Source organism: Bombina bombina, chromosome 2 (assembly GCF_027579735.1).
Source record: "Bombina bombina isolate aBomBom1 chromosome 2, aBomBom1.pri, whole genome shotgun sequence".
Lineage (NCBI taxonomy): Eukaryota > Metazoa > Chordata > Amphibia > Anura > Bombinatoridae > Bombina > Bombina bombina.
In genome coordinates this window covers 907,986,741-908,001,250 of record NC_069500.1, presented here as the reverse complement: position 1 = coordinate 908,001,250, position 14,510 = coordinate 907,986,741, and the positions used below count along the sequence as shown (strand labels likewise).

The 14,510-nt window shown below is 37.2% G+C and overlaps 1 protein-coding gene across 1 annotated transcript in view; it reads left to right on the top strand.

Moving 5' to 3' along the window:
- FRAS1 (Fraser extracellular matrix complex subunit 1) overlaps positions 1-14,510 on the top strand; it is an 868,578-nt gene that overhangs the window by 398,821 nt on the left and 455,247 nt on the right.

Below are 14,510 nucleotides of genomic sequence, written 5' to 3'. Positions count from 1 at the left end.
CCCCTAGAGTTTTTTTTATTTTACGGTTACATCTACATATGCAACAATAAAAGAATAAAACTTGAGGTCCACATAACAAGATCCAAAAGTGGTCTCTCCATTTTATTATACCTTCCCTTACTTCCAGATTTGTCTCCTTATTTAAGGTCCAAGAGTGACCTTTTCAGCTTGGTATGGGAGGTTAGCTTTTATATAGGCACTGTGTTTTAATTTGACTATTAATATTACAATTTATTGTATTGCAATTTTCTTTGTATTTATATACTGCTTGTATGCCTATTTCTAGTACCTCAAAAAAAAAAATAATTTAATAACTACGTAGCTAAAATAAATACAAAAGTACCTGTAAAATAAAACCTAACCTAAGTTACAATAACACCTAACACTACACTACAATTTAATAAATTAACTAAATTAAATACAATTACCTATTAAAATAGCTAAATACAATTAAGTTAAATTAGCTAAAGTACAAAAAAAACAAACACTAAATTACAAAAAATAATAAACAAATTACAGATATTTAAGCTAATTACACCTAATCTAATAGCCCTATCAAAATAAAAAAGCCCCCCCCCCCAAAAAAAAAACCTAGCCTAAACTACCAATAGCCCTTAAAAGGGCCTTTTGCATGGCATTGCCCCAAATTAATCAGCTCTTTTACCTGTAAAAAAAAAATACAAACAACCCCCCAACAGTAAAACCCACCACCCACACAACCAACCCCCCAAATAAAATACCAACTAAAAAAACCCTGAAAAGGGCATTTGGATGGGCATTGCCCTTAAAAGGGCAGTTAGCTCTTTTGTGGCCCAAACACTAATCTAAAAAATAAAACCCACCCAATACACCCTTAAAAAAAAAACTAACACTAACCCCCTGAAGATCGACTTACAGTTCTGAAGACCGGACATCCATCCTCAAGGAAGCGGCAGAAGTCTTCATCCAACCGGGCGAAGTGGTCCTCCAGACGGGCAGAAGTCTTCATCCAGACGGCATCTTCTATCTTCATCCATCCGACGCAGAGCGGCTCCATCTTCAAGACATCCGGCGCAGAGAATCCTCTTCAAACGGCGGCTTCTTACTGAATGACGGTTCCTTTAAGTGACGTCATCCAAGATTTCGTCCCTTAGATTCTGATTAGCTGATAGAATTCTATCAGCCAATCGGAATTAAGGTAGAAAAAATCCTATTGGCTGATGCAATCAGCCAAAAGGATTGAACTTGCATTCTATTGGCTGATTGGAACAGTCAATAGAATGCGAGCTCAATCCTATTGGCTTATTGGATCAGCCAATAGGATTGAAGTTCAATCCTATTGGCTGATTGCAACAGCCAATAGGAATCTTTCAACCTTAATTTTGATTGGCTGATAGAATTCTATCAGCCAATCGGAATCTAAGGGACGCCATCTTGGATGACGTCACTTAAAGGAACCGTCATTCGATAAGAAGGTGTCGTTTGAAGAGGAGGCTCCGCGCCGGATGTCTTGAAGATGGAGCCGCTCCGCGTCGGATGGATGAAGATAGAAGATGCCGTCTGGATAAAGACTTCTGCCCGTCTGGAGGACCACTTCGCCCGGCTTGGATGGTCTTCAGAACTGTAAGTCGATCTTCAGGGGGTTAGTGTTAGGTTTTTTTAAGGGTGTATTGGTGGGTTTTATTTTTTAGATTAGTGTTTGGGCCGTAAAAGAGCTAACTGCCCTTTTAAGGGCAATGACCATCCAAATGCCCTTTTCAGGGCAATGGGGAGCTTAGTTTTTTTTAGATAGTATTTTATTTGGGGGGTTGGTTGTGTGGGTGGTGGGTTTTACTGTTGGGGGGTTGTTTGTATTTTTTTTTACAGGTTAAAGAGCTGATTACTTTGGGGCAATGCCCCGCAAAAGGCCCTTTTAAGGTCTATTGGTAGTTTAGGCTAGGGTTTTTTTTTATTTTGGGGGGGCTTTTTTTATTTTGATAGGGCTTTTTTTATTTTGATAGGGCTGTTAGATTAGGTGTAATTAATTTAAATATCTGTAATTTGTTTATTATTTTCTGTAATTTAAAGTTAATACAGTAAATCTGTATTTTTTTTGTACTTTAGCTAATTTAATTTATTTAAATGTTTTTAATTTAGTTAATTTATTTAATTGTAGGGTTAGGTGTTATTGTAACTTAGGTTAGGTTTTATTTTACAAGTACTTTTGTATTTATTTTAGCTAGGTAGTTATTAAATAGTTAATAACTATTTAATAACTATTCTACCTAGTTAAAATAAATACAAACTTGCCTGTAAAATAAAAATAAACCCTAAGCTAGCTACAATGTATATATTTAAGTTAGGGAGTGTTAGGGTTAGGGTTAGACTTAGGTTTAGGGGTTAATACATTTAGTATAGTGGCGGAGACGTTGGGGGCGGCAGATTAGGGGTTAATAAATGTAGGTAGGTGGCGGCGATGTTAGGGACGGCAGATTAGGGGTTAATAATATTTAACTAATGTTTGCAAGGCGGGAGTGCGGCGGTTTAGGGGTTAATATGTTTATTATAGTTGCGGCGATGTCTGGAGCGGCAGATTAGGGGTTAAAAAATGTATTATAGTGTTTTCGATGTGGGAGGGCCTCGGTTTAGGGGTTAATATGGGTGTTAGTGCACTTTGTAACACTTTAGTTATGAGTTTTATGTTACGGCGTTGTACCATAAAACTCTTAACTACTGACTTTTAAATGCGTTAGAACTCTTGATGGGGTAGGGTGTACCGCTCACTTTTTGGCCTCCCAGGACAGACTCGTAATACCGGCGCTATGGAAGTCCCATTGAAAATAGACTTTACGAAGTTTAAGTAAGTCGATTTGCGGTAAGGCCAAAAAAGTGTGAGGTGACCCTAAACCTTCAAGACTCATAATGGCAGCCGGCATAAAAAAGCAGCTTTAGGACCTCTTAAAGCTGCTTTTTTACCCTAACGCACAACTCGTAATCTATCCGATGGAAAATTAAATATGGAAACATTGAAAATAACAAGCAAACTCTTGTATATTCTCCAACAATGAAAGTCAGCAACAAATATATATTGGACCTACTGTCCCAGAATGCAATATAAAACAAATTAATTTTAAAAACAAAAATTAAAATATAGCTAAACGTGAGTGATCAAAATGTTCACCATAGACATTTCCCCTTCTACCCTAGCCTAAACTAAACTACCAATAGCCCTTAAAAGGGCCTTTTGCGGGGCATTGCCCCAAAGTAATCAGCTCTTTTACCTGTAAAAAAAAATACAAACAACCCCCCCAACAGTAAAACCCACCACCCACACAACCAACCCCCCAAATAAAATACTAACTAAAAAAACCTAAGCTCCCCATTGCCCTGAAAAGGGCATTTGGATGCGCATTGCCCTTAAAAGGGCAGTTAGCTCTTTTGCGGCCCAAACACTAATCTAAAAAATAAAACCGACCCAATACACCCTTAAAAAAAAAACTAACACTAACCCCCTGAAGATTGACTTACTGTTCTGAAGACTGGACATCCATCCTCAAGGAAGCGGCAGAAGTCTTCATCCAACCAGGCCGCAGTCCTCAACGAAGCCGGGAGAAGTCGTCATCCAAGCCGGGCGAAGTGGTCCTCCAGACGTGCAGAAGTCTTCATCCAGACGGCATCTTCTATCTTCAGCCATCCGACACGGAGCGGCTCCATCTTCAATACATCCGGCGCAGAGAATCCTCTTCAAACGACGGCTTCTTACTGAATGACGGTTCCTTTAAGTGATGTCATCCAAGATGGCGTCCCTTAGATTCCGATTAGCTGATAGAATTTTTATAAACATGTGGTAGTCTCTGAGTTTTCCAGATAACTCCAAGTCATTATAATTTACAATAAAAAAATGTAAAACTAGGCCTATGAAACACCTGAGACCTCATATCTTATGAGCCCTTATAACTTTTTTATGCAATATTTTTTAAATAATATTTATTAGATAGTGTTATTATGAGTGTAACTGTACTGTTCAATGTACTGTATATTTGATGTGTTTTGTGCAACGTTTTATTTGAGCATAACAGTTAATCATAGCTGAAGTTGCGCTAACCTGATGCTCGTTAAATTCAATTGCCCTCATGTGAGCGTGTTTACTTTCAACTCGGAAAGATAAAGTATTTCCACTCCCCCATAGAGGCTGGAGTACATTCTGTGGGATGACACTTCTATGAGCTGCTGATTGGCTGATATGAGCAGGAGCTTGTTTTTATCTGTCCCTTATTGGTCACAGCAAAGAGAGTAAGATTAATAACATTCAAGAGGCTTTTCAAGGGGTGTGTCTTAGGCCTGGAAAACAATGTATATTTCTCAACATTGCAGTTTTAAATGCATTTGGAACATTTATTTTGAATTCAAAATCATTTGTAATGCAGCAAATATTTTCTGCTGTATAAATAAAAACTTGATTTCAGTGTCTCCTGCAAGAATTAGAATAGCTTGTTCTAGACCAGTGTTTCTCAACCGCGGTCCTCAAGTACCTCCAATAGTCCCGGTTTTCATTATAGCTGAACTAGAGCACAGGTGAAATAATCAGCTGATCGGTAACCATGGTAACTAACCTGCTCTCACCCATAGCTGATTATTTCACCTGTGCACTGGTTCAGCTATAACTAAAACCTGGCCTGTTGGGGGTACTTGAGGACTGCAGTTGAGAAACACCTTTCTAGACTATACAAACCAAACCGTGCTTCAGTCAACGTGGCCATTGTTTGAGTAAACTCATTTATATCTGTCCCTAACTGTCCTCAGCAGAAGAAATACAATAAGTTGCAACATGGTGGCGCCCCTATCTTTATGGACATTTTAAACTTTATAGTTATCTCTTCAATATAAAAAAAAAAAAAAACTATTACAATTTTTAAAGAAAATATATCTGTATATTATCCTCAGGAAAATTTTAGCTTAGAATGTGTCGTCATGTCTAGCATTTTTAAGTGTTTCTTATCCCTTTAAAGTGAAGGTCAATTTCGATGAATTAGTGCACGGTTTTTAATAATCCTATTAAAAACAAGGGCACTTTAATTCATCAAAATTGACATTTCACTGGTTTTCTTCAAAAACTTACCTTTTAATCCTGGCAGCCACTGCAGCGCTTTCTCCGCCCGTCGCAAGCACTCTTCGCGGGTCCAAAATGACGAATCCGGCTTCCATCAATCACAGCATTGCCCCAAGCCATGATTCCCCCGGGGGGGGGGGGAGAGCCGTGATTGGAGGAAGCCGGATTCATCATTTCTGACGTATGAAGAGGCTTCCGACGGCCGGGGGAATCGCTGGAGCGGCTGTCAGGATTAAAAAGTAAGTTTTTGAAGAAAACGAGTAAAATGTCAATTTTGATGAATTAAATTCCTCTTGTTTTTAATAGGATTATTAAAAACCGGGCACTAATTCATCGAAATTGACCTTCACTTTAAATCCCTAATGTCAATTGTCTAATGTCAATACACAAGCTTACTTAAAGGCATAGTAAACCCACATTTTTTTCTTTTTATGATTTATATAGAGCATGTAATTTAAGCAACTTTCTAATTTTGGTTCAGTACCCTGGATAGGGCTTGCTCATTGGTGTCTACATTTAGCCATCCAATCAGCAAGTGCAATCCAGGTTCTGAACCTTAAATGGGCCGGCTCCAAAGCTTCTATTCCTGCTTTTTCAAATAAAGATACCAAGAGAACATAGAAAAATTGATTATAGGAGTAAATTAGAAAGTTGCTTAAAATTGCATGCTCTATCTGAATCATGAAAGAAAATAAATGGGGTTTACTATCCCTTTAACCCCTTAAGGACCACAGCACTTTTCCATTTTCTGTCCATTTGGGACCAAGGCTATTTTTACATTTCTGCAGTGTTTGTGTTTAGCTGTAATTTTCCGCTTACTCATTTACTGTACCCACACATATTATATACCGTTTTTCTCGCCATTAAATGGACTTTCTAAAGATACCATTATTTTCATCATATCTTATAATTTACTATAAAAAAATTTATAAAATATGAGGAAAAAATGGAAAAAAACACACTTTTTCTAACTTTGAACCCCAAAATCTGTTACACATCTAGAACCACCAAAAAACACCCATGCTAAATAGTTTCTAAATTTTGTCCTGAGTTTAGAAATACCCAATGTTTACGTGTTCTTTGTTTTTTTTGCAAGTTATAGGGAAATAAATACAAGTAGCACTTTGCTATTTCCAAACCACTTTTTTTTCAAAATTAGCGCTAGTTACATTGGGACACTGATATCTGTCAGGAATACCTGAATATCCCTTGACATGTATATATTTTTTTTTAGAAGACATCCCAAAGTATTGATCTAGGCCCATTTTAGTATATTTCATGCAACCATTTCACTACCAAATGCGATCAAATAAAAAAAATTGTTCACTTTTTCACAAATTGTTTCACAAACTTTAGGTTTCTCACTGAAATTATTTACAAACAACTTGTGCAATTATGGCATAAATGGTTGTAAATGCTTCTCTGGGATCCCCTTTGTTCAGAAATAGCAGACATTTATGGCTTTGGCATTGCTTTTTGGTATTTAGAAGGCCGCTAAATGCCACTGCGCACCACACGTGTATTATGCCCAGCATTGAAGGGGTTAATTAGGGAGCTTGTAGGGAGCTTGTAGGGTTAATTTTAGCTTTAGTATAATGTAGTAGACAACCCAAAGTATTGATCTAGGTCCATTTTGGTATATTTCATGCCACCATTTCACCGCCAAATGCGAACAAATAAAAAAAAGCGTTACATTTTTCACAATTTTAGGTTTCTCACTGAAATTATTTACAAACAGCTTGTGCAATTATGGCATACATTGTTGTAAAAGCTTCTCTGGGATCCCCTTTGTTCAGAAATAGCAGACATATATGGCTTTGGCTTTGCTTTTTGGTAATTAGAAGGCAGCTAAATGCCGTTGCGCACCACACGTGTATAATGCCCAGCATTGAAGGGGTTAATTAGGGAGCTTGTAGGGAGCTTGTAGGGTTAATTTTAGCTTTAGTGTAGGTATCAACCTCCCACATGACACATCACACCCCCTGATCCCTCCCAAACAGCTCTCTTCCCTCCCCCACCCCACAATTGTCCCCGCCATCTTAAGTACTGGCAGTAAGTCTGCCAGTACTAAAATAAGAGTTTTTTGGGGATTTAAAAAAAAAAAAACAATAATAATTCTGCTCTGTAGGATCCCCCCTTAGCCCCCAACCTCCCTGATCCCCCCCAAACAGCTCTCTAACCCCCCTCTCTGCCTTATTATGCGCCATATTGGGTACTGGCAGCTGTCTGCCAGTACCCAGTTTGAACTCAAATGTTTTTTTATCAATTTTTTTTTATTTTATTATTTAGCTGCCCCCCCTCAATTATGTAGCTGCCCCCCCTCAACCCCCAACCTCCCACCCTCCCAGATCGTTTAAATGTTTTATGATGCCACCCTCTCTCCCACCAAGTACCCCTGTTGTTCCATAGTGTAGGTTTCCCACCCCCCGCGCGCGCGCACCCGCTCCCGTGCACGCGCGCGCACCCGCTCCCGTGCACGCGCGCGCACCCGCGCACGCGCGCGCACTCGATCCCGCCCCCCTTCCCACCAATGGCCGCCCACCCGCCTCCCTAGATCAGCTCCCACCCACCAACGAACATGGCCATTGATGGCCGATGCAGAGAGGGCCACAGGGTGGCTCTCTCTGCATCGGACGGCTAAAAAATGTTATAGCAGGATGCCTCAATATCGAGGCATCACTGCTATAACATGAAAGCAGTTGGAAGTGATCAGGATCGCTTCCACTGCTTTCAAAGACCAACGACGTACGGGGTACGTCCTTGGTCATTAACTGCATTTTTTTGCAGGACGTACCCCATACGTCGTTGGTCGTTAAGGGGTTAAACTGCACAGGAGGATATCTTTATTATTGATCCTTGAAAACAGTGTTCATGAAATGAGTGTCACTGTTACTGTGAAATATACTATGTGAGGTATTTTATTAGTCATGAATATTTAGCAGCAGCTGTAGCAGTACTCTATTACTCATGGTTATGAGAATTTCCTTACAGCAACATTTGGTATTCTGTTCCTTTTTTCAGTGGTTTAAAGGGACATGAAACCCAACATTTTCTATCATGATTCAGATAGAGAATACAGTTTTAAACAACTTTCCAATTTACTTCTTTTATTTAATTTGCTTCCTTCTCTTGTTATCCTTTGCTGAAAGGTTTATCTATGCAAGTTTAGGAGCAGCAGAGAACCTTGGATCTAGCTGCTGATTGGTGGCTGTGTATATATACTGATTGTCGTTGGCTCATCACATGTGTTCAGTTAGAAACCATTAGTGCATGTGCTGCTCCTTCAACAAAGCATACCAAGAAATTGAAACAAATTAGACAATAGAAGTAAATTAGAAAGTTGTTTAAAATTGTATTCTCTGTCTGAATCACAAAATATTTTTTGGGGGTTTCATGTCCTTTTAAGTAAGTTGTTGCTTTTTTAAATACCTAGATAATGAAGTGTTAAGTTATTCAGATATTTCATATTAAATATTATAGTATGTAAATCGATTATAAAATCAGAGTTAAAGGGACATGAAACCTAAAAAAAATGTTCTTTCATGATTTAGAGCATACAATTTTAAACAACTTTCCAATTTACTTCTATTATTTAATTTTCTTCCTACTCTTGTTATCCTTTGCTGAAAGGTTTATCTTGGCAAGCTCTGGAGCAGCAACGAACCTAGGTTCTGGCTGCTGATTGGTGGCTGCATATATTTACCTATTGTCATTGGCTCACCCATGTGTTCAGTTAGAAACCAGTAGTGCATTGCTACTCCTTTAACAAATGATACCAAGAGAATGAAGGAAATTAGATAATAGAAGTAAATTAGAAAGTTGTTTAAAAGTGTATGTTCTACCGAAATCATGAAAGAAAAATTTGGGGTTTCATGTCCCTTTAAGGCTTCATTATATCATTATTTTTTTAAAAATGTCAACAGTTTAAAATAACAGCATATCTGCTGGTCAATTCATCATTTCAGTCCTGTTTCACAATGTAAAGACACCAATACTCTGAAGTTTCTTCCTGTTTGTCAAGAGTTTTCCACCTCTAATAAATGAACATTCACTTACTAAGAAAAAACAACCTTTTTGAGTGCCGTTTTTTTTTTAACACCCCACATCCCCTCATTTTAACCCCCTGTAACTGTTTTGTGCAGTTTTTTTATAAAAAAATAAAGTTGCTACTATTTTATATTTTATGAAGGGAACTTTCCACTTTTTATTGAGGGGCAATGGGGGGATTTTTTTTCAATTAACCAGACACTTGTAATGGCTGGTTATTTAGCGTGCGACTGTAAACGGGCAAATTTGCTTCTTTACAGACGCACCTTAAATTAGCGATTCACTTGTAATCTAGCCCTTTATGGGGAATGTAGTTTAATGTTCTTTTACAAAGACATGTATGTACTGGGTGAATTACTATCATGTGCAGTAGTAAAACGTGATCAAGTTAATAACAATAGTAGTTGCAAACAAGTCAATTTGGATTGCATATTTCCTACTCTTTTAGCCGGAAAACAAAGTAAAGCCCAGGCGTGAGACACACACTTACCAGCTGTGAGTGATTAGCAGCGGGTGGCTTTTTTTCTCTTTTATGACCATTATTTGGCTCAGTAAGCAGCATAAAATAAAACCGAAAAGATCCTGAAAACTGACACATCCACTTGTCTGCAGCAAAGGAGACAGAGAACGCTGGCTGAGTGCTTGATGGTGTGTTTTACTCCATCAGCCCAGTGAATGAACCGTGTTGCCAGAACAATAATGTCTTCTGAAAGTACTTCATTTACTGCTTTATAGGAATTGCCGACAATAAGAACTGGCCGTGGAATTACTCGCAGGCGGCAAATGATAGGGAAGCTAAGTGGCACTATTATAGACATAGCTACAGACATTTACTGACACCAGAAAGTGGCCATTGTCAAGAGACAAATGGGTGGTTGTATATTACAAACGAACCAGTTCTTCTCCAGGTATTTAATAAATATTACTGAATTTTGTAGGACCCTTTCTGAGATTCCTATGATCTATAATAGGACGAACCTGTGGCACTCATGACAAGTTTGCTGGCACTCTGTCTCTGGGCTACCACCATACTGCTTAATTGATTATTTTTTTCTCTGAATCAATGCTAAATTTATGCAATAAAGCTTTACTCGTTGGATTAAAAACCAAAAAATAACTGTAATATTTCTTTAATTAAAAAAAGAAAAAAATGTTTAGCGTGGATCAATTTGGACACTCGCGCTTAAAGGGATATGAAACCCAATTTTTTTTCTTTCATTATTTAGAAAGAGTATACAATTTTAAAAAACTTTCCAATTTAATTCTGCTTTTTAATTTGCTTACTTCTCTTGTTATCCTTTGCTGAAATGTTTATCTAGGATGGCTCAGGAGCAGCAAAGAACCTAGGTTCTAGCTGCTGATTGGTGGATGCATATATATATATATATGCATATATATATATATATACCGATTGTCATTGTCCCACCCATGTGTTCAGTTAGAAACCAGTAGTGCATTACTGCTCCTTTAACAAATGATACCAAGAGAATTAAGCAAATTTGATATTTGAAGTAAACTGGAAAGTTAATTGTATGTTCTACCTAAATTCTGAAAAAAAATTTTGGGGTTTCATGACCATTTAAAAAAAATTGCCACCCGTAATCTACAATCTTGCATGGTTGCTCGTTAGTGACACCTAGAGGTGGTAGTCTACAGACATTCTATGTAACATATTTTGTTTGTACACTTCTGAAAAAAAGGAAATGTGCACTACTAGGGCGCAATCCGATATAGATCGCAGTTTGCGGCGCAAGCGAGGGAACCGGCGTCGCCCGCAGTTTCAGCTCGCAACTCGAGCTATCCCATATAAGTCGCCGTCAGATGCTAACGTGCCGTAAGTCTGACAAACCAGCGATGTCCAGAAATCTGCGCAAGTACAAATTTCTGGCGTCGCCAGTGACTTGCGCCACGTTAGAATCTGCCGGCACCTATAAAACCTGACTAAAGTCTAAAACACCCGCACTGTCTAACACGCCTCCCTAACATAGCCCGACACGTCTAACCCTCTATCCGCTATCCCCCCTCACTAGCCTAACAATAAAAAAGCTATTAACCCCTAAACCGCCGCTCCCGTACCCCGCCGCAACCTAATAAAGTTATTAACCCCTAAACCGCCGCTCCCGTACCCCGCCGCCAGCTATATTATATCTATAACCCCCTAAAGTGAGCCCCTAACACCGCCGCCATCTATATTAAAATTATTAACCCCTAATGTAAGCCCCTTACACCGCCGCCATCTCTATTAAAATGATTAACCCCTAATTTAATCTACCTACCCCGCCGCCAGCTATATTATCTATATTAACCCTAAGTATATTATAGTTAATATAGTTATTACATTATATATATTAACTATATTAACCCTAATTATATTAGGGTTAATATAGTTACTATAGTATTTATATTAACTCTATCTAACCCTAACACCCCTAACTAAATTTATATTAAATTAATCTAATTCATTTATAAACTAAAATATTCCTATTTAAATCTAAATACTTACCTATAAAATAAACCCTAAGATAGCTACAATATAATTAATAATTACATTGTAGCTATGTTAGGGTTAATATTTATTTTACAGGTAAATTGTTAATTATTTTAACTAGGTATAATAGATATTAAATAGTTATTAACTATTTAATATCTACCTAGTTAAAATAATTACCCAATTACCTGTAAAATAAATCCTAACCTAAGTTATAAATACACCTACACTATCAATAAATTTAATAAACTACAAACATCTATCTAAAAATACAATTAAATTAACTAAACTAAATTACAAAAAAAAACAAACACTAAATTACAAAAAATAAAAAAAAGATTACAAGATTTTTAAGCTAATTACACCTATTCTAAGCTCCCTAATAAAATAATAAACCCCCAAAATAAAAAAAATTCCCTGCCCTATTCTAAATTAAACAAATTTCAAAGCTCTTTACCTTACCAGCCCTTAAAAGGGCCTTTTGTGGGGCATGCCCCAAAGAATTCAGCTCTTTTGCATACAACAAATACAATCCCCCCCCCCCATTACAACCCACCACCCACATACCCCTATTCTAAAACCACCCAAACCCCCCTTAAAAAAGCCTAACACTACCCCCCTGAAGATCTCCCTACCTTGTCTTCACCACACCGGGCCGAACTCCTGATCCGATCCGGGCGATGTCTTCCTCCAAGCGGCAAAGAAGAATTCTTCCTCCGGCGATGTCTTCCTCCAAGCGGCAAAGAAGAATTCTTCCTCCGGCGACGTCTTCCTCCAAGCGGCAGCAAAGTCTTCATTCTTCCGGTGGCATCTTCAATCTTCTTTCTTCGCTCCGCCGCCGCGGAGCATCCATCCCGGCCGACTGCTGTACTACGAATGAGGTACCTTTAAATGACGTCATCCAAAATGGCGTCCGCCGAATTCCGATTGGCTGATAGGATTCTATCAGCCAATCGGAATTAAGTTAGAAAAATCTGATTGGCTGATTGAATCAGCCAATCAGATTCAAGTTCAATCCGATTGGCTGATCCGAACAGCCAATCAGATTGAGCTCGCATTCTATTGGCTGATCGGAATGCCCCACAAAAGGCCCTTTTAAGGGCTGGTAAGGTAAAGAGCTTTGAAATTTGTTTAATTTAGAATAGGGCAGGGAATTTTTTTTATTTTGGGGGTTTATTATTTTATTAGGGGGCTTAGAATAGGTGTAATTAGCTTAAAAATCTTGTAATCTTTTTTTATTTTTTGTAATTTAGTGTTTTTTTTTTTGTAATTTAGTTTTGTTAATTTAATTGTATTTTTAGATAGATGTTTGTAGTTTATTAAATTTATTGATAGTGTAGGTGTATTTATAACTTAGGTTAGGATTTATTTTACAGGTAATTGGGTAATTATTTTAACTAGGTAGATATTAAATAGTTAATAACTATTTAATATCTATTATACCTAGTTAAAATAATTAACAATTTACCTGTAAAATAAATATTAACCCTAACATAGCTACAATGTAATTATTAATTATATTGTAGCTATCTTAGGGTTTATTTTATAGGTAAGTATTTAGATTTAAATAGGAATATTTTAGTTTATAAATGAATTAGATTAATTTAATATAAATTTAGTTAGGGTTAGATAGAGTTAATATAGTTAATATAAATACTATAGTAACTATATTAACTATATTAACCCTAATATAATTAGGGTTAATATAGTTAATATATATAATGTAATACCTATATTAACTATAATATACTTAGGGTTAATATAGATAATATAGCTGGCGGCGGGGTAGGTAGATTAAATTAGGGGTTAATCATTTTAATAGAGATGGCGGCGGTGTAAGGGGCTTACATTAGGGGTTAATAATATTAATATAGCTGGCGACGGTATAGGGGGATTAGATTAGGGGTTAATAACTTTATTAGGGATTTCGGGGGGGGGGGGGGATCGCGGTTGACAGGTAGATAGACATTGCGCATGCGTTAGGTGTTAGGTTTTATTTAGCAGATCGCGGTTGACAGGGAGATAGACATTGCGCATGCGTTAGGTGTTAGGTTTATTTTCTAGTTAGTTTAGGGAGTTACGGGGCTCCAATAGTCAGCGTAAGGCTTCTTACGGCTGCTTTTTGTGGCGAGGTGAAAATGGAGTAAGTTTTCTCCATTTTCGCCACGTAAGTCCTTACGCTGCATATTGGATACCAAACTGCGCTGGTTTGGTATACCTGCCTATGGCCCAAAAAACTACGGGCGACGGCAGAAATATACGCGCGTAACTTCTAGGTTACGCCGTATATAGGATACCAAATCAGCTTAAATATTGGCGTCGCCGGCTTTTGCGGGCGACGATTTATATCGGATCGACCCCCTAGTACTTGTAAACTGATAGAAACTCAAAGGACCCTTAAATGCAGTAGAACTGCATAATAAACAAATACATAATAAAAATAGAATGCAATAACAGTTCATTTGAATTTCAAAGGAGTAGTAGATTTTTTTTCCCTACAAATGTCAAATGTCTTCGATTGATCAGCCAATCACAGATTTATGTACGTATATATGCTGTGAACTATGGGCACATGCATATAAAAAGACTGCACAGTTTGATAGTTTTTTTTTAAGTTGTATGTTGTTTCTGAATCATTTTAAATTGGCTTTAATGTCCCTTTAAAAAGGATTATTGAAATACCCTTTTCTTTGTTGTATAAATTAGAAGGTAATTTGTAATATTGTATATTACTTTTTTCTTTTTTTAAAGTGGATCTTTCTGTGTAGGAGGAAAAATAATAATACATTTTATAAATATATATAAATATATATATATATATATATATATATATATATATATATATATATATATATATATATATATATATATATATATATATCCCTGTCAACCTATGAGATTTGCCAT